Here is a 27,460-nt window from a genome sequence, read left to right on the forward strand (position 1 = left end):
TGCTTTTGGAGTAAGAACTAAAATAGTTCTCTATAAATAGTTAAACATATCCACAGCAAATGGATGCAAATGTAAATGCATTTGGTTAAATTATAACTGTTTTATCAGAGGATTTAAAGTTTGTACGATTGAAGTCAGTGAGGCTGAGGGGGTAAACCAAATATTCCTTGACTTAATGTCTAATTCCGGATCTGAATATTAGTCAGTGAGGTTTTCAATGTAAATATGTCATTATGCTGTCATTACAGTGTTCACATCCACAGGCCCGTGGGTCAGCCCAGCCACTGTTAATTTTGCAGGCAAAAGCTTTTTTTCTCCCCCCCCCTCGCTTCCATGCGCTCTTGAAATGTTAATAACTTTCTATTAGTTAATGTAGCGTGACTAAAATTCCGATTAGATATAATTCATTTTAATATCTGTGACTGGCCCGGCCTGATCATTTTCCGCCGCGTTCTCCCGGCCCGCATTACACGATTCTAAATTGGACTCATTTACATTGGCTGGTTAAATCAAGGCCTTCTCTTGCAATTTAGCTGTCATCAAATCAATTTTGTAATTTTCTTTGCTCTTTGAGGTACGACTGTTTCCGAATTGAATAATATCGGCCATCACATTTAATTAGTTGTTATAGCATGTGTCAGGACAAGGGATGCTGCAACACCTCAAATGCAACGAGACAGCTTTAGCAGCCGCAACTTGGTCCCATTAGATGCAATATTGCATTAGACAAGTGGTAGTCTTTCTCCTTTTAGCTTTAACCATGAACTTTCTAACATTTTTTTTAACAACCAAAGGTTAAGTCCAAGAATGTTGCACTGATAAAATGGTACAATTTAACCAAGAAAATAGGCTTAACCATATGGATGCATTTTTGTTTAACTAGAATTTAAAGGCGATCTACTACATTTTAGAGCCAAGAATGTATGTGTGAAACATAAATGAAATGCATCCATTCTTTTTTAAGATGGTGTTTTTCCTTCTCACTCTTTGTAGGAGGTAAGGTGAAAAAGGGGTCCACGGGGATTCAGTCTGCATCAAATCGAAGCTCAAAGTTGAGAAATTTACCAAGCCATTTATTTATTTCTATGATTGCCAATTTTGGCAGGATCAGCCCTCTATAGAGCAAAGGGCCTTCTAAAAACTGGCTAAGTTTTGTAGAAATGAAAACTTTCCAAAAAGGAGGCAAGAGTGAAGAAAGAAATGATGCAACTTAGAGAGGCAGTATTGCAAATAGTTTAGATTATCTCTGATACTGAATCAGCAAAGACAGAGGTCATGTGACTAACTATTTAAGAAAATAAAGAACCACAGATGCAGCTGTAATAACCAATACAGAAGATGATATAAAGTGATCGTAAACGTCTTCAGCTAAAGTAAGAATGTGTCGAAGCCTGCTCCTGATTTTGAATAGTTTGAATAGTTAATCTCACAAGTAGTACAATTTCTTCCTGAATAGGTTTCCATGCTTACGATCTGTTTTTCCTTTAAGCCCTGTCTTATTAAGTGGAGCAAATGAAGCAGAGGAAACGGGTCAAGTGACGAGGGGAAGCATATATGTATTGGACAATATAAGATCTGGGGTCAAGCTCAAAAGTAATGTCTGCTGTTTATTAGCAACGACTACATCAAGGTTAAGTAGAAGCCTTTCTCGCTAGTAACTTTACTTAGCATTAGCGCTGTAGCTAGCTTAGCTGAAGCTGGACTTATAGGAAATGTTTCTTCCAACGCAGACTCTTTCACAACCACAAGTCTCACAGTAGTTCTTAGTTTTTAATAAATATATTCATGAAGAATACATTGTATGTAAATGTATTAATCTTACTGTTCTCTGCTAGATACCACAAACATTTGAGAATAATAAACCCTTAATGATACCAACATCTTTAGTTGAATTCCAAGTTTAAATGCTAGAATTGGTCCACTATTGAACATGGCTTTCACAAGCTAGATTCAAATATATAAATGGCTAACATTTTATACTTCCAAATTGACTTTTTATAGTGTAGAAGAGTTTGAACTACCAGCCATAGATTTTCTACGGTCTGGATGAAGAATCTCACCTGGTCCCTTTGGAAAACGGTGATTAGAGTTGGATGTGCAAAGGGTGTTTGGTGAAACCATGGCGGGTGAGGCAGTGTAGTGTGTAGCGCTCCCATGTGGCATTGCTCAATGGTGACTGAACCATAAGAACAGAGGGACAGAGGGCTGCCCACAGCAGGGACTCTGGGATAGCTAAGTCTTCTCCAGAGGACCATTGCCTTGGGTAAGTGGTGATGTCGCTACAGATCAGAGGACAGCCAGGCATTTAAGGGTAAGGTTGAGCAGGCTGGGTGTTGGGAGAAGGTAAGACATGGGAGAAGTGGGTCAGCCCGAGGAAGAGGGGTCTGGGAATTTGAGGGCAGATCACAGTTGGAGTAGATGTGATTAGAAAGGATTCCCCTTTGACTCGAGGACTCAATGAGAGCTACACACATCCCAACTATTAAGTACAGTTAAGATACTTGTTACTTTAGCCCAAATCTAATAAGTCAGTAATGATTGGAGCAGGACTGTAGCTAATCATAATTTTACTAATCAGTTTTACTGATGATTAATCAGATACCAAAAATTGTCACATTATGCAGATTTTACTTGAGCCTTTTTTATGCAATATTAAAATGTAAAGTATTCGATTAAACTACTAAATTCAGCCCTTTCTTAGATGAAACATTTAATTTCCTAAAATCCATAAACATAGCATTTCTTTAGTGAACACTTGATCTTTTGTAAAAATTGTAAACATGTGAATAGCTCAGCCCAGTTTTCTTTTTTGTCTTAAAATGTTTCCTAATTTTCTCTTCTTCATGGCCTTCTTTAAATACTGTATACCCCAGTTAATGATTAATTGCTTACTAAATTAGTTGATTATTTCAATAATTAATTAATTTGGTTAACCGTTTCACCCCTTGATTGGACATACAAAACTTTCTATTACTGTGTGAGCAACCTAAACGTGCACTGCATTAGTTGCATTACAATCTCAGACATCAATGTATTTTATTGTAATATTTTTTTCGATAGAGTAACACAAACTGCTGCACAGTTGCACCATTTTAAAGTTATGTTTGTGGTTACAAGGTTTAAAGAGTGTGGTGTCCCACTTCCTGTTTTTCCAGCATCTCTAAGCTTTTCTGAATGGGGATGCACTTCTGCTCAATGAAGCACTTGGGGGGGGGGGGGGGGGATTTGCTAGCTAAATCTCCCTAGGCTGAGATACATATCAAAGCCACAAATGTCAAATGAGATAGCAATGTTGCAGCACTGGTAATCCACTATCTGCTGTAGGTTTAAGCAACTTTATATGGATCAGAGCTCCTGTAGGTTTTGGTGAATATTAAAGCAGGTCAAATATTTAGCATCAAACATGATGTGAAAGTCCTGAAAGGAAAGAAAAGCGAGACACACACACACACACACACACACACACACACACAAAAAATACTACCTGAAGCTCAACTTTTCTTTTGAGGACTTTTCTCTGCTTCCAAAAATAAACAAACCAGTCTTTTAAGTAGGAACACAGAGAGCTAAAAAAACTACAGCCTCTGTCCCCTCATATTTTTTCCGTTCGCCCCTCCCTCCCCCCCTCTTCCTGTCAGCGTTGCATAGAGAGCGGCTGATGTTTTAATCATGGCCGCAGGGCTCATTGTGATGTGCAGCCACCTCTGGGGTCTCTAATTGTCTCAGGCCAGGCTGGCTCTGCTGATCACCCTACGTCTGGAATGGCTAATGACTCGCAGTGAGGTGGAGAAATAGAAATGCTTCATATAGAGCCCTTTCAGCTTGTTGTGTGTGTGCTCACCTGTTTTTGTTGTGCATGTGTGTGTGTTTTTTTTTATTTTGATAGCCATGTGTGTTCAAGCACAATCATTCACCGTAAGCCTATGTATGTGAGCACATAATGGATCAGAGAATTAACTGCACACAGCTTGATTACCACCTCTCCCCAATCAAGGCCAACATTATCAACCCTGGTTGTCTCTCCAAAGCTCAGTGCTGCTGTCAGTCTTTGTAAAACTGATTTAGGTGGCACACAGGATGCTTTTATAAGTTTACACGGTAAATCTACAGAACACTTTTACAAAAAAAAAAAGAAGTAAATTTTCAGCTCAGGAATCATACATCAGTTTCAAACCTCTGGAAACTGCAGGCAATTTTTTTCTACAGTATTTAATAGTATCTTAATGAGAGCTTTTACTATTGACTTTTTTCCTATGTTGTTGCACTACCATAAACATCAATCTTATTTGCATTTTAAAATTCATTTTTAATGTGGTGTGGATTTGTGATGAGCTTTTTTCCCGATACACCTAAATAAAATCCATTTCTCCACCCAATGCCTTTCGCTTAATCTAGGACCGGGTTGCAGGGATAACAGCCTTTGCAAAGAGGTCTATATTTCCCTCTCCCTAGCCACTGGGAGGAATCTCAAGGTGTTCCCATGTCCCAGCTGAGAAACATAGTCCCAGTCAGGCCCTTGGTCTTCTTTTAGGTCACGGGTGCTCAAGTCCAGTCCTCGAGAGCTACCATCCTACAACTTTCAGATGCATCCCTGCTGCAAGACACCTGAATCAAATGAATGGCTTGTTAGCAAACCTGTTCAGAGCTGATCCCATCTGTTGGAGTAAGGATGCTTCTAAGAGTTGCAGAATGGTAGCTCTCGAGGACTGGACTTGCGCACCCCGGTTCTAGGTCTTCTCCTATTGGAATAATCCTGGAACACCTGACCATGGAGGCATCCGTTAGGGATATAAACCAGATGCTAACCCACGTCATTTGGCTCTCAAAGTGGAGACACAGCGAATAACCAAGCTTCTGAAGAAGGGCCCGGACACTCTGTAAAAAAATATATATATATTTTGGCCACTTGTATTTACAATCTCCTTCTTTTGGTCACTACCCAGAGTTTGTGACCATAGATGAGTGTTTTTTTTTTTTTTTATATATAGTGGAAAGAATTTCCGGTAACCTTGATAGAACTGGTGCATTACATAAGTCACGAGCAAATGTTAGCAATTGGGTAAAATTTAAAACCTTAACAGATTTCACGCCTCCAGAAAGCAATCGTTTCTCTATTCCCAGAGCCTAGGCACTCTGGACGAAGCAAGGTGCAGTACAAGGGGCTGGTTTTATTTCAGTTACCCTTACTCTTGCTAGGTGATCGTAAAATGGCAGGCAACTGTATTAAATCTGTGTTTTGTGTTTTGATGCCACCTGACACCTCTTGACGTCACTTGTGGAGAGGGAAACGTTGGTCAGGCTTCCTCAAGCGATCTTCACTCATCTTGCCTTTGGTTATTGGATGTATGAATGGAAATTACTTTAATCTGGCTTCATATTAAGCCTTAGTAATTGCCTTAAACAACTTTATGAAAGTATTGGTTGGAGACTGGCTTTGGTGGCACATAAATCATCAAATTATATTCTATGTGTACTGGATGTGAATCCCTGTTCTTATTGGATGCCTGTTTGTGACCTGAATGAAGCCTGTAAATTGATTATTGCTAAAGAAAATTAGCAATATAAAGGATTTAAACCATTTTCCAATTACAGAGTTATATTCTGTGTTGATATCACAAATTAATGGTGGATAATTGCTTCTGAGCGTCCTGTAGAAAGCTGGTGGAGTTTGCTGACCATGAGCATGAAATCATATTAATCTAAAGCCTTTAAAGATGCTATTCCCTTTTCAGACTGGAATGTTTATGCAGAACATAATTCAATTGATTTTCAAAAATTAGAAAAGTTGTTGCAAATTTTCTTTTATTTTTACATAAAGGTTCAAGTAAATTTTTTTATGCAAGCTGCCAAGAAATAACAGTCTTTTTGTATCCATCGAAAACTTTCTAGCATAATTCTAACTGGGTATTTAACTACTTCCATCAAAAAGGGTTGAGCTTATTTAAATTGGTTGGACTTAGATTTTGGACATAGACCATACATTTTTCATCAGGGTTAATGTCAGTGTAATTTCAGAAACTTAATGTTAGCTTCTTTTAATTATTCTAGAACCACTTTTGAATAGAAGATGTTGAAATATGGTGACATGGTCCAAATTGTTCAACTTTTCCTCAAATCATTAGATTTTAAAACAAGCATAATTGGGTGCTCCAAAATGAAATGAGCTCCACCATTTCCGATAAGAGCAGTTAAATATCCAGGTAGAATTTTACAAAGAACTTGTTGATGGCTGGAGAAAAACTATGGCTTATTTACAACTCAACTCAATGTCACTATGTGAAGAAAATTTTATTTTCCAGTTTGGAGTTGGCCATTTCAGTTCCAATGTGACTTCTTCAGTACATAAGACAAGACTCATTAGGATATGACTGAACAAGTTTGGTGCAAAGGAACTCGACTTCACTGTCCAACATCAGTGTCCAACCTCAAAAATGCTCTCCTAGAACTGTCAAAAATTCCTATGAACTCACTCATAAATCATGTTGAAAACATTCTTATAATATTCTTGTAATATATTGATAATGCCATAATAATGCAAGTTTGGCCTCTCAAAGACCAACAAACTAATTTGGTACAGAACACACCACACTGGAACTGGAAGACATTTTCAATATCAAAAATAAAACACAACAACCTAAAAACAATAAATAAAAAGAAAATAAAAACCACACACAACCAGAACCATAATTAAAATGGATTATGAAGATTGCCCTTCAAAAAATATCAATCAGAATGGAAATTGAGCTCATTTTAGTCCATCATTTTTTTAACTAAATAACTACTCATTGGAACAGGCTTGGCCAATACATTTGGGCAATAAAGTAACATATTTGAGCCTGCATGTATAATTCTGAGCCTGTTTTTCCATTTTCTTCCCAAGTTTGTTGCACTGTACATCATTCAAACTTGGAAAAACATCACAGAACAACTTCACCTATAGGTTAAACAGCTAAATCCTGTAGCTAATATGTTGCTTTATGAATGATACATAACATTCTTCTTCATGAGATCCTGGCCTTAATCTCCTTGTAAGCTCCGAGTGGCACCCTGGGTCCGCATGACTGGCCCACGGATGATGTGGACTTAAGGTAAAGAGGCCGATTGCTTATGTTGCTGATTGTACACCTGTGGATAAGGCTTTCAGGTGCTGCAGACAGAGAGCGCTAAGCCCCCCTCCTCCAGAGGCCCATGACGATAACACGCTGATCTCCTTCCTCCTCCTGCTGCCTTTCACACAGTCATAAGCATTCCTCATCATGCACTCGCGTGCTGCAGTTGCAAAAAACGGTGAATCACTTCATAGTCTAAGGTTTGAGTGTTCTTCAAATTGATCTATAGAGGAAATCAAATGGGTCAGAAAAGCTTGAAAAAGTCACAATTCTTATAATAAACTAACTTTAATTCTTTTGTTTTTTTTAAATGATCATGCATAGATAGTAGACATACTTGAGCACTTTGTCAGACTGTCATAATTCAAAGCAGCGCTCAAGTATAAGGCCCTGAAAATTAATAAGCAGACTCAAGTCTTGCTTAATAACAAAGCACGTCTCCTGCTCCCTTCCCTCTATTCGCTGCCCTTATTTGCATACAATCTGAATGCCTGGAGCGCCAACAATGGCGGGGTCAGTGCCGCCGGATGGGGTCAGCTCTGAGGATGGCTTGGCAACACGCTCTGTATGTGTCTTTGCATACTGTAGGAAATCTATTGTGGTGGGAAGCTAAGTGGCGTTGAATGCCAGTGGTGGACCTTCTTGAAAATACAAAGCGTGGCCTCGCCAATGGTGTTCTATTCCAATTTGCCTTCTAAAGTGGCAATCCAAGTGTTTAACCCTGTAGAACATTATCTCTCCTCCTCCTCCGACGAACAAAGTGGCCAGCACTCAAAAAAAGTGAAAAAAAAAATCTGTTCTGACGGACTGGTCTGGCCTGCGATAATCCAAATCCACTTTTAGAGCGCTGATAAGACAACCTATTAAATGTAATTATAAAAAGGGTGGTACAAATTGTTAGTGCTGTGGCTATCTTCAGAATGCCTTAATGTCTGGAAATAGCCCCGGCGATTTAAATCATTTTAGCATTTCCTTGCAATTAGCGTTCGCATAATAATACTGAAGCTAATTTCGGCAGCACGTTTGACATTATAAATGTAATTGGCTCCCATTCACATCCCCACTGTGACACATCTATCAAGCCTCGTGGGCGACATTTATGTGTGTTTGTACGGCTGTGTGTACGCTCACTGTAGCATGAGAGCCTCATAACCAGTCTGTTTTTTTTTTTTAGATTATTTTTATTTTCCAATAAAAATCTTATCAGTGCACATTTGATATAAAGACTCGCAGTTGATTGCGTTCCCTCTTTTAATTAAGCATTCTCAATAAAAATAAGAATTTACAATGCTTTCTAATTACACTTCTTAGATGACCTATGTAACGACTGGTTCCCAATGAAGGCCCATTAATTGGCCTGTCATAGTTCAGTTGGAGGCTGTTGTGGCACCGTCCTTTGCATAGGCGTGCCAGCATGACCAACATCACCGAATGCTTATTTATAAATATATATAAAAGCTCCAATAACAGTTAAAATGCTATTAAGGCGGATGAGGCATGGCTATGGTGCTGCTCCCTTTAATTTGAGCCTCTGACTGGAGGGCCATGCGGACTGCTCTCTGGGGAAAACTATTCCCCAACTGGCTACAACATATGTTGTGACTGCACACACACATACACACTCACCAGTATGCACATACAATGCTTAATATATCCACACACACCTGCTAAATTCTGTTCAAGTGTGATGCTTTCTTTTAAGCAAAAGTGACTTGTAAAAGTTTTTTACATTTTCATCTTAGAACTACTAACGTCAGTAGTCCATTAGACGAGTTGGTGATTCTGTTACTTTAAGAAATGAAAGATTTTCATCTGGTTTGGTGAGAAACAAACTTGAGATGTTTGGATATTTAGAAAATAAAAAAAATAATTCCCACGGGTGGCAGCAAAACATATGGTTGGGCATTATGGACTTAGTTTTATTATGCCACTTTTTTTCCTTCTATTGTTATAACAATAAAACTGACGATAAGAACTACTTATTACTACTTTTTTTAGGTAACTTTGGCAATCAAGCACAAATTCTGTTCTTGAAAAAAAATTGTAATGCGCTTCTTTTGGACACTAGTCACATAATGGAGTGTGATTTGCATCACTAAGCTGCTCACAGTAACTGCATTTAATAATATTTTGAAATTTATTGATTTTATTGATACTCAATGAAAAAACAGTGGAAAAATAGTAAGACGAACAATATGGATAGTTTTAGGGGAATTAAAAAAAATAATTGAAATTTATTGTTACAACAGTAAATCTAAATTCTTATAAAAATGTATCAGATGATAAACAATACCCACCCCTATATCAAATGGTAAGGAAAATTAACTTAAAACTTTGAATTATGAAGAATGCATTTGAATGTGTCTTAAAAAGATTTCATATGGTGGACCAGAAAAAAGTAGTGCATGATTATGCAAAAAAATATCAAATACAGTCTTGTTGGACTTAAAGCTTCTGTGAACTCCAGTTTCCAAGTCTTGCTACAAAGTCTCTATTCGATTCTGGTCTGGACTTTCATAAAACCATTCTAATAAATAAATATGCTTTTCCCCCCCTCAAATTTGTAGCTCCATCCATCTTCCCATCTGATCAGCACAGCTTCCCAGTTCCAGGAGATATACACCATAATTCAACTTCACTATTAAGAACTGCTTTGTGTTGGTCTATCTCCTGGCAGCTCAACAAAATACATTGCAGGGATTGTAACATGGGAACATTTGAACTAGTTAAGAGCGTTGGAATACATTTGCAAGGCACTACATGCTCATAAACCAGAGGGTAAGCTTTTGCTGATGATTTTATTGCTTATAAGGCATTACTTGCATGGGCGTTCATAACCACACACACGCGCACACATGCACGTATGTAAACACAGCATTTGCATGGCAGAAACACTCAGCTGCAGATTAATACATCTATTATTAAAGGACACACTGGCAGAGCTGAATAAACCAAGAATGTATTCACATATAGTTGTTTTTGATGTGTTTTTCTCGATAGCCACGATAGTTCAGGGACAGCACAAATTGCTGGCTCCTCGTGAGTAAATAACTAATTTTTCTGCACAAGAGCACATCTTTCACCGATTTATATCCTCCAAAGGTGTATTATTCTACAGAAATGAATAGTGAAATAATGCAGGAAAATTTGAATAAAAGGCAAGGTAAGCTTTTGATGCAAGGTAGAGCCCTCTGAAAAGCAGTGGCTCTTGATTATTTGGTAATTTCAGGCCACTTTGTTGACCGAGGCTAGCCTTGCAAGGGTTAACAAAGCTGCGTTGTTGCCATATGAAAGTTGTTATGTTTAAGGGCAATCTGTGACCAAGTTTGCAAATGAAATGAATGAAAGAATGGAAGGTTATTTTTCTTGGATGGATGCCAGTTTTTAAGTAGCACTCCTTGCTCAGCAAAGCTCAATTCTAAAGGACTGTCTTTTATTTGGGATTTGAATGGAGCTCAAATGAGTGGACGTCAATCGATTTTCACCAAAGGACGTGAATAACTTGCTTCTCACAGAGTGTCGAGGAAAGGAAATTGTGAAAAAAACATGCTTCAGTGTAGAAACAATTAATACTGATAAACATTCAAATCCCACCCTTGTTGTGCTGTCTTTACTCTCAGAAAAACAGAACCAATTAATTATTTCTAATATACATTTGCTTGGACTCATTTCAGGATCATGTTTCAATAACGTAGATTTAATGGACTGGTGTTTAGAAAAAGGCTATTCTATACATAAGTAATGCCATTATCTACTAAAATAATCTTGAGTAGATCTTGATTACATTTAGTTCCTTTAGGTTGGACATACAATTCACACATCTTTGCATGCAAATGGACATCGGCAGAGTTTCCATACTGTTCTATATTTCCTAAACATTGACGATGACAAGTGGTTAGTCTACAACAGAGTCTGGCTTCCCACTTCTGAGTCTCAGTCCTTGGTTCTCAATTGGTGCAAGGAAGATTTTTTCCTCTTGGCAAAGGGTCAGATTTTGTCTTGAGTGAATGTCTTGGGCTCTTATTCTTGAGTGATGATATGCTTGAGCAAGAAATGGACAGGTTGGGCCATTGTTCATAGATCCTTCAGCAGTTTGTTGTGGTGGGGAAAAAAAGAATTACCGTATTTTCTGCACTATAAGGCGTACCGGATTATAAGCTGCACCTTCAATGAATGGCCTATTTTAAAACTTTTTTTCATATATAAGGTGCACTGCATTATAAGGTGCATGCAACTGGGAAAGAGAACAGATTTTGGCATGTCAGTCTTACCATATGTATTGGTAGATGGCTTGAATAGTTCCTAAATGAATAGCCGATTCTCTGCATTGAAAAAAGACAGTTGAAGTGGTTCAGGCATCTGATGGGAATGGGTGTTCAGTTTCTAAGGTTTGCAGACCCATCCCAGAGAACAGAGACCCTAGAGCAGACCTTATAACTTTCTAGAGAACCTGAGACCTTTTTGGGATCCCCCAGAATGAGCTGTCCCTGGCGACATCCCCATGAGCCAATCAGGAAAAGCAGAAATAATAAAATGCTTGCGAGAATTGTCTTCATAGCCTTTGTTTTCAAATAACGCCATGAATAGACTTTGTGTCCGACTTGGTGTTGTTTTAGCTTGTCATTAAGTTAGTTTGGAGGTGATAAAACTATTATCATGTGATATTAGTATAACATTGTCAAATTTGATCATTTATCTTTGCTCGGTAACCAGAGAAAAAACGCTAGTGAAATTCTGTCTGTTTTTCATAGTTTAAGGTCCCACTTTGATGGATATTTGATCTTACTGTGGGTATAATTGTGTGTATAAATAAACAATATATTTTATACAACACTGAAAAGACAACTACCAGTGTTTCTTTGACTTTCACTCCCAGATGGGAATTATGACACTGTGGCCACTTTTCCACAGCGCCAACTGTGGAAGGGTTTTCAAGTAGTGAAATAACTTATCAAATTCTTTAACATGGTAACTTGTTAGCTGCTGTGCCCTATTTTGATTTTTGCAACACAATATCTCTCTCTCTCTCTCTCTCTCTCTCTCTCTCTATATATATATATATATATATATATATATATATATATATATATATATATATATATAAAAAATAAAAATTCCCTTCTCACCCTCCGCGGGTGGTCTCTTTCATCCTCTGAGCTCGGGTCCTCTACCAGAGGCCTAGGAGCTTGAGGGTTCTGCGCAGTATCTTGGCTGTGCCTAGTACTGCACATTTCTGGACTGAGATGTCTGATGTTGTTCCTGGGATCTGTTTTAGCCACTGCTCCAGTTTGGGGGTGACTGCCCTGAGGGCCCCGATTACCACAGGCACCACTGTTGGTGCCTGTGGTCTGTGATCTGTTGGAATATATATATATATAACCTCTTATACATTGCATTGTGGCAAAAATGGTCATTTTTATTATTTTCTTGTGAGAATGTGGTAAAAGAACATGTAAAGCAGTTCTGGTCAGAGGAAATGTCTGACATAAAAGCAAAATGCTGTGAAGAGCAAAACAATCACATTATTTCCATCGTTCATTGATTTTTTACATTGCTTCACGCTTTACGCTTTGTCAGTACATTTCAGACATAAAAGGCACTGCTCCCTTATTTTCCATTTGCCGCCCTTTTACAGACGTCTATTTAGAAATCCTAAACTCCTTTTCAAAAACGATTATTTCATGTAGTATGGCTTTTAATATGATTCTGTCAATAGCTTGGTGAGAATGTGTCGGAGTCATTGTCCAGTCACGAGAGCAACGTATATTTCTAAAACCCACTGATATGTACAATCTCAGTGTTTCAAAAGCATCTATAGGAGTAATCCTATAGTTTGTGATCTAAAACAACATGCTGTGGGGCACCTCTATAACCCAACTGGTACAGGTCACCCTCCCTCAAACAGAAAGCAGAGGCCTTTTGAGGCAGCGACGCCATGCTGTCCAAGGTGAACTAGTTTCAGAGAGAAAATCAAACGACACGGGCATCTCTCTTCGCTGCTTGGGCAAGAACGGGATTTAGACCTGCCGAATGAAAGCCAAACGTCATTCATTTCTTGTAGTGGGAAAATGTCAAACCATTTGTCATCAGTACAAAAGATTATCTTAAGATGTTCCAATATTTTATGTCAGATCTAAAAAACTCAAGTCAAACACACAGATGGTTGCCATGTTTGTTGGATATTGTGAAAGCCCTAACACAGCAATGGACAAGTTGTGACAGGCTCAACAGAAATAGAAACCTGTAGTTTTTAGGGTAAAAATCACAAACACTATATAACATAGAAGGTTTTGAGTGGCAGATTTTTGTGGTGTGACAAGATTTCGTGATATTAAAAGGCCACAGTATTCCTCTTCAAAGTGAAGCATGTCTTGTAAAGCTCTGTCTGGTTGCTATCAGCACGAGACCTTATCCATCCAGTGTTTGCTGCTTATCTGAGATTGGGTTGTTTGGGCAGCCATTCCAGGAGGGAGACGGAAAATCCCTCTACCCAGTGCATCCTGGGACATCCCAGAGTGTTTCCTGAACAGAAAGGATATATTGTCTTGCGGTGTTGTGTAAGTGGGACACAGGCTACTTCAAAATAACTCACCCAGGAAGCATGCTGATCAGATGCTAGAACCTATTCAGATAACTTCTTCTAAGATCTAAGGCTGATATTTTATGCAAAGCCCTGATTAAATTGTACATGTCCTATATAATTGGGTTTAAAGAATATGTTTACTTGGTAGAAAATAAATTTTGACAATGTTAAAGAAAATGTTGCAAAATTGAAGATTATCTGCTAATATAAGGTGGTTGTTTTTTTTGTTGAGGTTTTTCAGTTTGACTTGTTTTAATCTGCTAAAGTTTACCTAAAATATAGGTAAGATAGCTGAGTATCTGTTGGCTTCCACGACTAGGATTTATTTACATTTTCAAAAAGAATTTTGAAAATGTGATATGACATCTTTCTACCACTGGGAATAAAACTATTACTGATAACTTCACAGAACCTCACTTAAAAAGGAGCTTTTAATGGATGAAGCATCCATTAAAATGACATTAGTTTTTTACCCTGAATAGTGTTGAAAGAGGTTTCTCTACTATAAAAGATTATACAGCACAACAGGAACAGGCAGTATCGGTGTACATCAGCTTCTGCCTGACACCATTCCCTCTGATTAAAATTCGCTCCATGACAAGCTCTCAACTGCCACTCACCCAGTCATCTGTCAGTGTGATTCACTGCTTTACAATATTATTTAAAAGCACACTTGAATTCCAATGAGAATCCCATTGACAACTTATTGCTGGAGCCGCCGATGAGCATTGATTGAAAAGCGGGTCCAGTTTGGAGTGGAGCCCTCTCGATCTCACCTGAACTGGAGCCACATCACACAGGGGGTACGGCTCGTCTGAGGGTAAAAAGGACAGCCATCAGCTGGATGAGTGCACCAAAACCTCTTATGGGACACCGATGCTCTGTCCATCGAGGGACATGCACACACCCAGTTCAGCGACAATGCATGTTTGCTCTTCTTTAATGTGTATATGCACATTACACATTCTTTTATATGTGTATGTGTTTGCCTCAGCTTGTTTATCCCCTCACCAGAAAAGGGTGTGTTCTCATACTTATGGCCCCTTCAAGTCCAAGGCTGGCACGCAATAACGAAGACAGCACTTTCAATAACCTTGACAGACAGATTAAAAAGAGGATTCAATAGCTACTTTTCCCCATGAGCACTCCATCATGAGGCCGCTATCCTTCAACGCTGCTCCTCTCTGCCTTTATCGTCAGCCCCTGTCAATCATTTGGTGTCCTGGCAGAACGGCCTCTGCTGGCTCCAGAGGAACTCTTCGGAGTTCTTCCTTATCCTTTTGGTTGTGAGTTGGAGAGGTGCGGCAACAGCAAGAGGAGCCTTATCGTTGAGCTGAAGTGTTGGTGGTGTGTTTTCCTCACCAGGATATTGCCCACCCCCACTTGCCCGAGGAGGATTGGAGGGGGTTGGACGACATTCCCGTGAAAGGGTCCCACTTGCACGATCACCCTCTTGACAGTCAAGTCCCCTCTCATGTGGCGGCTTTCCTCTGTCTGAGCAGTCTGTCCTTCCCTCATGTGGGTGGCCATGTCAATCCCCATTACTCCCTGGCGCTTATGTGATTCCTAACCAACCTCAACCTACCTGGCTTCCCTTTCGGCTGCTGAGCTCTCGAGCTTGCAGGTTTTGATATCCCCCTCCCTCTCTCTGAGTTTTTTACAGTGTCTTTTCTCGCGGCCTTTGAAAGTTCACAGCCTGGCTTGGAGGCACAGAGAGGAAAATAAAAGTGCTCAAGGTGGGCTTGGATCATAGGTAAATACTTCAGAAAAAAAAATAGAATAAAATAACTGATGAGTATTCAGGAGACATGTTGCCTGAAGACGGGGCAAAGAGTTGAAAGATTCCTTCTCAATGCCACATATCATCTCTCGGGTTCCAGAACTTATTTGTTATTTTCTGCCATGACTATTTGTATCAGTGCAGCGCTATTGTATGGAGCATTCAGGGTTATTTGAGGTGGGAGACTTAACCCTAACAGAAATATTAGGAGGAAGGACAGTTGTCCAGAGGTTATTCTGAGTTTAGTGTACACAGGCAACCCAAACAATAGAGTAAGTGATATATTGGCTAATTAATGGTTCCAACTGCTCCGTAATTGCTGTGCCCTCTGACCTGCTGTTACCCCATAGGAGCCTGTCTCCGCCCCAAGGGCATTGGAGACACCTGTGATGGCCCAAGCACACTCCCACATGCACGCGCACAGCGAGCTACCCCTGTGATCCCTGAATGTCAGGCTAAGGGCATCCAGAGGCCAGCAGTCCTCTCAGCCTACCATACCAGGAGTTGATAAAGAGCACAAAAACACACAGTGGGCAGTTTAGCCACTATAATCTTGGGGATTACAGGTCAAAATGGTTCCAGACACAAGAAAAAAATAGCGCCGACATCCTTTGCTGCAGAAAATGAATATCGCGTGAGCTACCATGTACATTAGCTCTGACTCTGGATGGTCATGATTGATATAGACCAGAACATAATAAAGGTACGTAGTTGCTGATCCACTAATGATTTTATGCTGTATTAACTGATTGTTAAATTAAAATCAATTTGCAATGCATTGCAAAAGTATTCACACTCTTGGAACTTTTTTACATTGTCATGTGAAAACAGCAAACTTCAACACATTGTACTAGCGTTCTTCTGCTCTATGAACATGTCATAGTGCAGTGTTCAGTCTTGTGAAAATGGAAATGGTGTGGCACAGCTTCAAATCCACCAAATCTGACAAGCTTGGACAGGATGAGGAGTAGGAGGTCTCTTTTATATCCTTATTTTCAGTTAAGTTGAAGTGTCCTTAACCCCACTAGGCCATGTTCTTGGATAAAAAGTTGCTTGCTCTCGAGAGATTGTGATGACAAATAGGATAAATTGTCTGACATGTAGATACAGGGTTCGCTTTCTGCTGTCATGGTCTCCCTTCTTGTTTGCCTCTTATTAGCTGCACTCAACAGTCAGTCATCTCACTGACTGATCTGGCAATGATCAACATGCTGAAATGGGGAGTGATAATGGTAGTTTAGGAACAGAAATAAGGGATAAGGCTTGACATTCTCTGGCACTTCTGGTTTCATAGGGAGTCAGTAGTTGTCTTAGGGGTCATGAAAGTTGGGATTAGAATATCATGGGTCACATTTAGGGTTAGAGTTTGAAGGGATAATTATGGTTAATTTGGGCTAGGGTGTACTCCTCAATTTAGTCTCAATTTGAAACTCAGCATGTCATTTTCTCCTTTGGATGTTGTGCCACATGGTTTACTGGTTGACTGACACAATGAGAGCAAGGTAATTTGAATATTTAAAGAAAGATATTACCTAGTTTTCACAGATCAAAATTCAAATTTCCTTAAGGACCAGAATGAACTACAAGCATTATTCTTTTGGTTGTTGCCATTTCCAGTGTCATTCTATGTATGTGCTGCTACATAAATTTCTGTGCCAACAGGCACCCTATGTAATGATGTGCTAGCTTTATCTTGCATAAAAGACAAAAAAGTTGGACATGCCTAGTAAAGTAAGAATTTATCAAAGAGAATTTGTAATTCGTGCAGAATAATTTAGTCTAAAATTGACCAGTTTATAAATCGTGTTTTTCAAACATTCATCTGGTATTAAAATTTCTTTCTTTAATAACGAATTGTTCAACCCTCCAACATGCCATTAAGATTATGGATATTGTACAGAATAAACAAATAAACTGTTTCTAAAATAACCATAAATAGACTAGGTTGATGATAAACCAAAGTGGTAATCCTTTCCTTACTCGTAATAAAACATTTTTCATTGCAAACCATGATAAACATATAATATTTGCAAGTGAAGGCCAATAATTATCAAGTGTAATCATATCCATAAAGCCATTAGCAATGCAACAGAAACTCATTTTGTATGTTGATGAGATGTGTTTAAAGTAAGAAATAAGGCACTTGATGGCGGCGTTATAGACGTCTATGTCTATTTTCAACTTCATTAGATATCCGCTGACTGATTCCATTCTGCTGTTTATTAGAGCACTCATGGGATTCAACGCATTAAACCATCCCCTCAAAACTTAATCTTTCGTTTAATTAAAGTTGTCCAGTATGAAAACAGAATCAGCCTGCTAAGAATTAACTTCAACCCTCCATTGTCCCTCCATCAGAGCCACAGACACGTGCGCGCCAGCTAATGAAGACGTTTTAAGATACAGATTCGGGCCCATTTGCATGCAATTACAGCACACCGCATAAACGCCAGAACTGTCAGCATCCATGCGTCCACATATCCTGCATCTGCAGTCCTCTGGAGAATTAGGAACGACCCAGCTCCCCCCCTCCACTCCTCCATGTCTCTCCCACCTCCCTTCCCTCAGTTTCACTAAAGTCATTGCTCTGCCTCTGCAGTTTTGTGGCAAATGGCTGAAGTCCATTCAAACGTGTGAAATTGTAATCATAGCTGTCTCTGGATGGGTGTAATTAATGTGCTCTATCACAGAGATTTTGATGGCCAGTGTGGAGTACGCAGGGAGCCAAGCCAGCGAAGTACGTCGGCTAAATGATGTGCTATTATATGGAGTGTTTGGTCATTTGTAATTGCATGCGGTGCGGAATGCACGATGAGCAAAGAGGAATGTCCTCCTGGAGCTATCATCATTGTGTTCATTAATTGCATTGTTGATGGCTAGCTGGCAGCCCAGCAGGTTGGATGCAATGAGTGTTTACGTGACAAGGAAAAGCCCACAAATCAGATTTAGCCAGGAACTCGTGTTTTTGAGCAACTTTCAAATTTAGCCTGGGCTTTTTCACTCCTTGGACTCTCCCTGGATGCCGCTGATGCCCACAGATTGATAGTTCGTACAACACAGTCATTAGCCAGCAATATATTAGGGGATGTTGCACTTAAGTGATGGTGTCTGTAAACAAGAGGCCAAGTCGGAGATAAGAAACAGCAGCAAGACGACTGATAGCCCTGCAGGAATTCAGCAGGGGTGTCCCATCAGTGCGTGTGCTGTTTCTGTCTCCACTCAGATAAATTAGGATATGGAATGCAGGGTTGTGCATCCCGAGATAATGAATAGATCTCCTCGTTGGGACGGATTCATCACCCGTGGAGCTAAACATGACAAACAAACATTAGTGTCAGGAGCGCTTGGAAAGGAATGGGGAGAAAGGGAGGAAATGATGGAGGATAATCTTCACATGGACCCTGCGTGTGGATATTTTTCATATGAATTAGATTGAGATGCTTTGATAGATTTGTGCCTCCTTCCTGAGAAAAAGGAATCTGTCGCTGGAAGCTAAACAATGCCCTTCTGAATTAGATAAACTTACAGAACCTTTTACAAAGCAGTTTTAAACATAAGTTCATTTTGTGTGTTGCATTGTTATTCTTTGTGTAGAGTTAGCATTGCTACTTTAAAATGTTGAAAAACATTTATCACATTTTTTTCTACATTTTCTAGGGATTTTGGAGTTATTTACTCTAAAATCTATTTAATTGGTAAAGACCAATCAAATAATCAAATCAAAGCTAGTTAGATACAATTTTGCAAGGCTGAAATTTAGCATGATGTAAGAGTCTGTACTCCCCTGTAACTTCATTGCTGCTTTCTGGAATTCAAGTGAAAAGTAGTAAGTCACTTGAAAAGTGTTTACAGTTTTTAGATGACATGATAATCATAGAAAATAATAAAACATGCCTTTTTAATGGTACACAAGGAACTGAGCAGGTTTGGGTCAACTGAGACACTTGTTGGCTGCCGAGACCTCATCTCTGTGAGTTCACTATTAAACTAGCATGTGCCATTTTTAACTGCTTAGTTTAGTTTCATGGGTTATGCCCAAACTGTTAGGACTACACTGTGAAACACAAAAAAGGCAGTTTTCTCTTCAAATTAGCTACAGTAATTAAAACTCTAGTTCTTAACCACCTACTTTTTCCATCATGTAATTCTCAAAGGAAAGGAATGAACTTCCAATGAACGTTCATTTCCAGCCTAAGCACAGATCGAGTGTGAAAGAATTAGTCGAAATAATGAAAAAGCCCTCTTATCCCACAAAAGTGAGATTAAAGCTTCTCAAATTGGTTTCTGAGTGTTTTTTTCCTGCCACTTCTGTGGTCTATTAATTTCTTCATCGTCACTTGAATGTTGCAGCCAAATGATGAGCCACTTTGTATTTAGATGCAGAAATAGTGGGTTTCTAGTCGCAGTTTATGGTTCATTTGGAGTTTTCTCTGCTTGACAAGCCAATTCTCCAGAAGAAAATTACAAGTTATGCTTATCAACTGATTCAGACCAAAGTAAACAAACTATAGGTGTGGAAACAGCCCTAAAATAAATGGACTGGACTGTAAACAGTTTTTGCATGTGTAAGATTCATAACTTATGCTAAATATTTGGACATCAATATGAAATCTATTTAGTTGAATTCTGATCATTTTTTTCATTTTATGAAGCAATTCTAACTACTCTATGAAACTTCTATAGAAAAAAGAAATTATAAAATTAATTATACCTTAGGTTTTATTTCCAACCTAATGGGCACACCAACCTGAAAACACCATCCTCTCAGTGAATGGTAATTAGTTCAGTAATTAGTATGCTAGTTTTATTTTACATTTTTAGACCAAAAAGTAGAGAACCCAGTCTTGGAACTGAAATGAAGCTAAAGAATGAACAATCAAAAAACCATATCACCATGGCTACACTATCAGATTGACAGGGAGACAGAGTTGGCAGCACAAGAATGCTGATGGTCCATGTTGATTCAGTGTGGGAAAAACAATCATACAGTCGTTGCATCCCCTGCCGTAGCTGTTGGAACTGGTGCTTCAGATCAAGGGAGTTGACTGGCAAGTGAGGGACTTTAACATCATGCAAACAAATCTGGAGATACACATCATTGGTGTTTTTACACACTAAATGATTCTCTCTAGATGATGATGTAGTGTGCCACAAGAGTACCTTAAGTTACTCCCAAGCTGTACCTCAAGGTATGCCCTGTGTACCTTTGGTTCCCCATTTTGTGATGCCAGGAGTACCAACAGTATTGTCTCTAAACAACGACAGGTTTGATCATCTCCTTATCTACACAAAAGATGGTAATCTGTAGTAATGCAGGTATGATGCCATGCCAGTATCTCTCTATAAGCTTGATTCCATGAGCAGCTCAGTCAAATCATGGAAAAGCAGAAAACTAGCTGAAAACAGTTGCTAAGGTCCAGGATGACATGCTTTGCTGGAAAGAGTCCTTTGCCTTTGTGTGGATGGAAGGTATAGATGAACTCCATACATTGTAGTATGAGGATCCTCCATTGGTACAGTCTGTCTGGATCAGAACGCCCACATTGCAGCAACTGCCTGATGATGCATTTAGTCCACACACTGCGTTTATGTCCAATCGCACCTAGTCTAGACAACCCAGGTTCTTGTAAAACAAACCATTTACATACCAGTCTCTAGCAAACATGTCTGCTGAATTAAGTCCAAATTGGACTATTCCCTAAGGGGACTTTCCCCAAAATTGTGATCTGTAACTCATATTAATATTTTAGGGAAATGCTTGTGGTGAAGTGTTGTGGCTAGATCCAACCGTCTCCTCACCAGTTTCATCTTGGGCATTAACAAGTGACTGAAATGGCAAAGTCAATTAGGACACCTGATCTCGGTTCTGCTAATAAAGACGGGCTGCGGAAGGTATTTAGACTTCAGTGGGATTAAGGAGATCTTTGTCATGTAAATCTCTGGACTGCCCCCGGCCTCCGAGATAAAATGAAGATGAATCCTAAGCAGAGGAAGAAGAATAAAACAGAGGGAAGGGAACGGAGGACAGAGAGCTCTCAGCTAATGACAGGGCTACTCTGCATCAGTGCACTGACTAATGAGCACTCGAACAAGGGCGAGCCTAAAGACCAGTGCGTGAGAGCGGGTTGTGTGGCCAAACGTATGTAAACTCCCCTACAAGGGGAAATGAAGGAAGCGAGAGTGAAAACAAGAGAGAGGGAGGCTAGAGGGAGAGCATCCACAGAGCGTGACAGTGAGGAAAGCTCTTAATAATTCACATGATATTGATTTGGGTACTTCCTACCTTACTCCCACGCCCAAGCAGAGCTAACCCACCTGTAGGGTTTCTGCTTCCTCCGGCATGTAATAAAGATGCAGAAAATGAGCCGGCAATCAGCTTGATGACCTGCAAACTGCGCCGTATGATTTACCATCCAGACAGACGTGATGGGGAAACGATCGAATAACTGCAGCATCCTAATCTATCATTAAGGTGATGATAATTATGTGGACCTTCTTAGTCATCATTTAGTAGTTCATGGTTGTTATTCCTAAATTTCTTCACACTAAATTCTGAATCATGGATCTCCTCCACAGAAACAAACTTTGGGGTGTGTTTCTTTTTTTTTTTTTTTTTTTCAGACGAAAGTAGCAACACTGTTAAATTTGAACTTGGAAGTCAGTTTGCTAAATATTCATAAGTATGCTTAAACTGAAATGCAGTCTTAAATTAATTTCTTAGAATTGTCTTTCACCTTTCCACAGCTTAAAGAGGGATAGGAAAGGTCTTATTCCCCTCATGTATTAATAGCTCTTTAATCATATGGGAAGAGGTATTAGGTTGATTTTTAAAATCTTTCTTAGACACAACACATACAGTATAATCAGGCCTGAAGATGCGTATCCTGAACTTTATCTCCACCTTGTGGCCCTGCAATGTAAAGCTTCCTCCAAGATCCAGAGGCCTTTGCGTCACTTTGAAAAACCATTGCACATAAACGGTGCAAGTTTCTCAGAAATCCATCCAAGAAATATTAAACGGCATAAATGGATGAAAAATAAAAATGCACATAAAAGTACCTTTACAAAAAAATAATAATAGCTCCATCATGGTTGGATAAAGGATATCTCACATTGCTTCAGTGTGAACTTCAGATCCAGTAAAAACTTTACTAAATATAAACATAAGTATACAATGTCTTGCAAAATGATTCATAAACCTTAAGCTTCTTTCACATCTTCTCAGATTAAAGCCACAACGTTCAATGTATTTTATCAGGGTTTTTAATGTGATAAGCCAACATAAAGTAGTGTTTAACTGTGAAGTGGATGGAAAAGGATTTCCTAAAGTTTTTTTTTTTACATATAAAAAGCTAAAGAATTGTGGCATGCCTTTTTATCCAGCCCTCATTCACACCGATACTCTAAAATCTACATTGAAGTTTCACAAGTCATCTAATTTGTAAAAAGGGTTCAGCTGTGTGTGATTCAGTTTTTGAATAAGTCGGTCACTTTTTTTTTTCTTTACTAGATTTCAGGATGTATAAAAATGAATTCCACCATTTTCCTAATTTTTGGAAAACGTATATCTTTATTGCTTCATTTAACTTATTGGTATGATGGTTAAAAGAGGTAAATATAAATGCTCGCCAAATTTATTAAGATTTTTGTGAGAATAAAAAGTCATAAGGCCATGTGGGGTGAATACAAATGCACACCACATTTTTCATGTCTCTGTTGAATTTTAAAAAATGAAAATCAGGTTCTCCAGGTAATTTTTGAAAACTGCAAATTTCCAACATTTATTTATTTAAAAAAACAGCCTCTTTTGCTATTTTTTATTTGCAATGAAAATTTACAAGCCACACATTTTCTTCCCCTTCAGCTGTTTATGCTGGTCTTTTGTACATAAACCCAATAAAAGACAAGCTGAAAAATTCAAACGGAGTGACAAATTTCACAAGGCAAGGAAGCCATTGTATGTATTGAGCGAATGAAGGTGGATTTGAGTAACAGTTGAGACTGATAGGGGGATATTTTCATTCATTTTGACAACAAAATCTTTAGCTAATAAACTTTAGTCCTTGACGCTGCTGGGGCTGTTGTAATAGCAGGATTTAATAGGAGAAGCTTATCAAAGCCGATAATGATGGTTGCTCTTAGGGAAATAAAACCCAGAGCTTGAAGCATTATCCCAGTTTTAATAAAAAACTTTTGTCTTATGCAATTTAAACTGCTGTTTTAAATTAAGGTCAGATTTTATTACACTTTACAGTATAAACACTGATTTGCAGTGATTGATTGTGATTAAATGTGCTTAAAGAAATATCAATGATGGTTTATTAAAATAATCATTTAAAATCTGCATCAGACTGTCCTATATTCAGTCAGGGATTACCAAGGCTGTCACAGTTTGATCAGTTACATCAGGTAATGAATGGATATTTTAAATTTTATTACTGAGATAATCATACCAAATTTTTGCTGAAAACTATTTGTATTACTTTTTCTTTTGCCCTGATCTGATATATTTTCCCATACAAATTTAATAAATGGATGCCAGTAAAGCATTATTAACCATTAACAGAGACGTGTCAGTATTGAACCTTTTGAAACTAATCTAACAAAGTGGCATTTAAGGCATTTCCATGACAACCACAACTAAAATTTGCTTTTCATTATCACCAGGGTGAAAAATCTCTGCTTGCTAGTTAGCAAGTTAGACTTAGCATTAGCATTAGCATTGCAGCTAACTGAACCGACACTTTTAGATAAAATATAAACTAAATGTCTAGTTTGCCATGTTATTAAAAATAAAATGTACAAACTAGTGTGTCTGATTAAAATTTTTTAAAAGTTAATATTCTGCAACTCTTCAAAATTCATTTTTACATAACGTATCCCCCAAAATGTTCTACTTTATGTGACGTTTTGGGGGCAAAATCTGATTTCTGGTGACTGTAGCATTCAATGTGCTACTTTCTACAGTAAAAAGGAAGACTTTGATTGCGATCATTTTAAATATTGTGATAATAAATTAAAAACATCTTTATTAATTTAAATATGCAGTATTTAATATAATATGCAATTTTTCAAAAATGTATTATAGTTATAAAGGAGCCTAATGAATTATTAAATTATGTTATTGTGCCTAAATTGTATTTTAAAGGAGTCTAAATTTTAGTTGTAATTTCCTACATCTTTTATTTAATTTTGTACATTTCTTTCCTTTAACTTTGTGTGCGTTCGTGCGTGTGTGTGTGAATGAGAAAATAAGTGTTCAGTTTGCTCTTATTGCCGATATACAGAATGCTTCAACATGGGAACCTTCAGTTTTATTTTTGCTAAAGGACTGCCACCTGCTGGCCATGTGTAGCACAAACACATTTAAAAGAAGACCTCACGACATTTCATCGTTTTGTTTTTTTCTGTAAAACTTTCCATTATAATCCTGTGTGGTGTGCTTTTCATGTTATGATAAGAACAACATTCTTAATGCTGGAATTAAAATGTACAAAAGTGGATGCTATTACAAAGTGCCTTCTAAATAATAAATTGATTTTATCTGGATTAATGAATGTAGTTCTTAAAAAAATCTAAAAGTAGGGCAAAACAAGCACTAGTTTGTGCTTGTTTTGAATTCCTGCTTTCCTAAATGCAGAGAGTGATTAATGTGATGTAAAACGAGCCAAATGTCAAAATGTTGCTATTATTAGACATTTTTTCCATTAATTTCACCACCTGACTTTCTTTATTTAGTCCCTGATCATTTAATCTCACTTGTTTGAAACGGTCAGCCTTGTTCTATTTTTGCTTTTATCAACACATTTAATCACTTTTTAAGCCCCTCGCTGATGACTGAATGAATCATGTCAGGCTGTGATTAGAGCTGCAGGAGGTGCTGATGTGACAGTCAGACATTAACTCCGCATTTGCTTCAAGTGGGCTGCTGTAATTTGATGAATATTTCTGCGGTACTGATGGACAGGCCGAGAGGAAACGTAGCCATTCTCTCATTATCGAGTTTCCTCAATAATGCAGACAACATGAATATTTTAGATATGTCAATTCATTTTGCCACTAATACGTTTACAGGCGCCCGTCTGGGGAGACAGAGAAGTTGCTGGTGAGCAGATCGGATTGGCTTCACCTTCGGCACAGATCCTGACCTGTTGGTCTGAAAATCAACTCCTGTCAGCTGAAACAGATCTTCTGTATGTGAGGATCTGATCACCAGGTGAGCCAGCGGTCTCTTTGATAGGCGGCCACAGTGATTGTCTTAATCCTAACATATTTACCTGCTGACTATGACAAAGACCTGGGCTGATGTCAGATTCCCGCTATATGGTAACCTTGTGAAAAATACAATTTTGGTGGCATTTACACTAATAAAGCTATTTGATATTTAGCTTTATTTGTACTTGAAACTGTAATTTTACAATACCTTAACAGAGTGATAGGTGGCACTCTTTCCCCACTAAGACTGTCGTCCTTTCTGCCATCACAACAACTTACAACAACTTACAAATAGCCAAGTTTTATTATTTTTCTCAGCTCATACAGGCAGCCAACACCTTTCTCCAACATTTCATTATAAAGATTGTAAATAGTAGGAGAGGCATGAAGGAATTTTTTTGTGGTTTTCAGACTATTTGTAAAAATCAGTAGCTTTAAAAAAGAAGTTAATTCAATGACATTTCTGTAACTATTTTCATACTTTCAGTTTGATTTTAGTCATCATCTTCAAGTGTAAATGCTAAAAGACGCTTTAGCAAACATGCTGCAGTTCAACCCACTTTCAAAATGCATTGAAGTGAATTAGATCTTATTAATTAATGTTATGTTTTCTCCTGTGCTAAAAAGAAACTAAAATTAAAAGCTGTCATGTGATTGAGGCATAAAGCCCCACTGAAATGGTCAACTATCCTGACCGAGTGGCATATAAACGTAATGTTAGCAAAGTTTCTAAACTAGCTAAGGTTAATGTTCCTGAAATATGAACATTTTTAAATCTACTCTAACACGGTGGCATGTTAACTTTTTCCCTGACAGTTACAGCAATGATGTGCTGCTCAATGGTAAACACTGTGCAGAGTTTCAAACATTAGCGTGCTCAGCTGGTCATGAACCTCAGTTGTTGCTCCAAGCTATAAACTTTCTTCACCATAAAGCTTATATCTGTTCAATTTTAAAAATTTTATGCATTAATTTATAACGCAATTAGCTATTTAATATCTCACAAATAAAACATAACATAAAATAGCAGGCTTTTGTCAAATATGGTTTAAAAAAAAATAAAACAAATGTAGCCGTCAGCCTGTTTAAGGAGACGTCAATGACCTGCACAGGCAGTGAGACCTGTAAAGCTCCTAACTGTGACAAATGGGGCTTTCAGCGCTCAGCCACTTTGTAGCGAAGGAGAGAAGGAAGTGTGCAGCGTTGGTTAACAGGCTCTCGGGAATTGAGCCTGAAGAGCTGGAGATAGAGTGAACTAACAGGGCACAGGGCTGCTATCTGTGGCTAAACAGAGCCTTCGTCCCTGCAGAATGCTGCGTTAAGAGGTCTGAAGGAGGCTCAGACCGCTGCTCATCCTCTAAAGGGCTTAGATCCTCCATCTGAACAGGGCGTCCGACAAGAACGTAGACGCACACACTCTGACACACACACACGTGATGATTCAGGCTTAGTAACAGAGAAGAGAAAGTGTAGATGGGGATACAGTGAAGCAAATCAGAGAGTTTGCTCCTATAGTTTCATTCTTATCCTGCTCTTTCCTGACTTGTTGTATATTTAATGGTGGAGTGATACCCTGGTACAGTGGCAGCAGGCCTGGCTGATTCCAGATATAGTTCTATGAGGTGCTGTAAAGGTATATCGCGAAATCAACCTCAGGCGTGACCGTACACCAGCGATAAAGCAACGCCTGTGACTGGGTACTCCCTTTCAGACAATGAGAAAGTTCTGGGTCCCCTTACATTGTTCCACAGGTGGAAAGAAAAGGATCTGATT

At 38.6% G+C, this 27,460-nt stretch overlaps 1 long non-coding RNA gene across 1 annotated transcript in view; it reads left to right on the top strand.

Moving 5' to 3' along the window:
• Positions 1-27,460, top strand: part of LOC148160763 (uncharacterized) — a 46,488-nt gene that overhangs the window by 9,937 nt on the left and 9,091 nt on the right. Inside the window, exon 3 of the long non-coding RNA XR_015762395.1 lies at positions 25,547-25,688. This is a non-coding gene — a long non-coding RNA (uncharacterized LOC148160763). The remainder of the gene's footprint in view (positions 1-25,546; positions 25,689-27,460) is intronic.

This window comes from Poecilia mexicana, unplaced genomic scaffold, assembly GCF_051168715.1.
Source record: "Poecilia mexicana isolate PSO_F unplaced genomic scaffold, ASM5116871v1 scaffold_2, whole genome shotgun sequence".
Taxonomy (NCBI): Eukaryota; Metazoa; Chordata; class Actinopteri; order Cyprinodontiformes; family Poeciliidae; genus Poecilia; species Poecilia mexicana.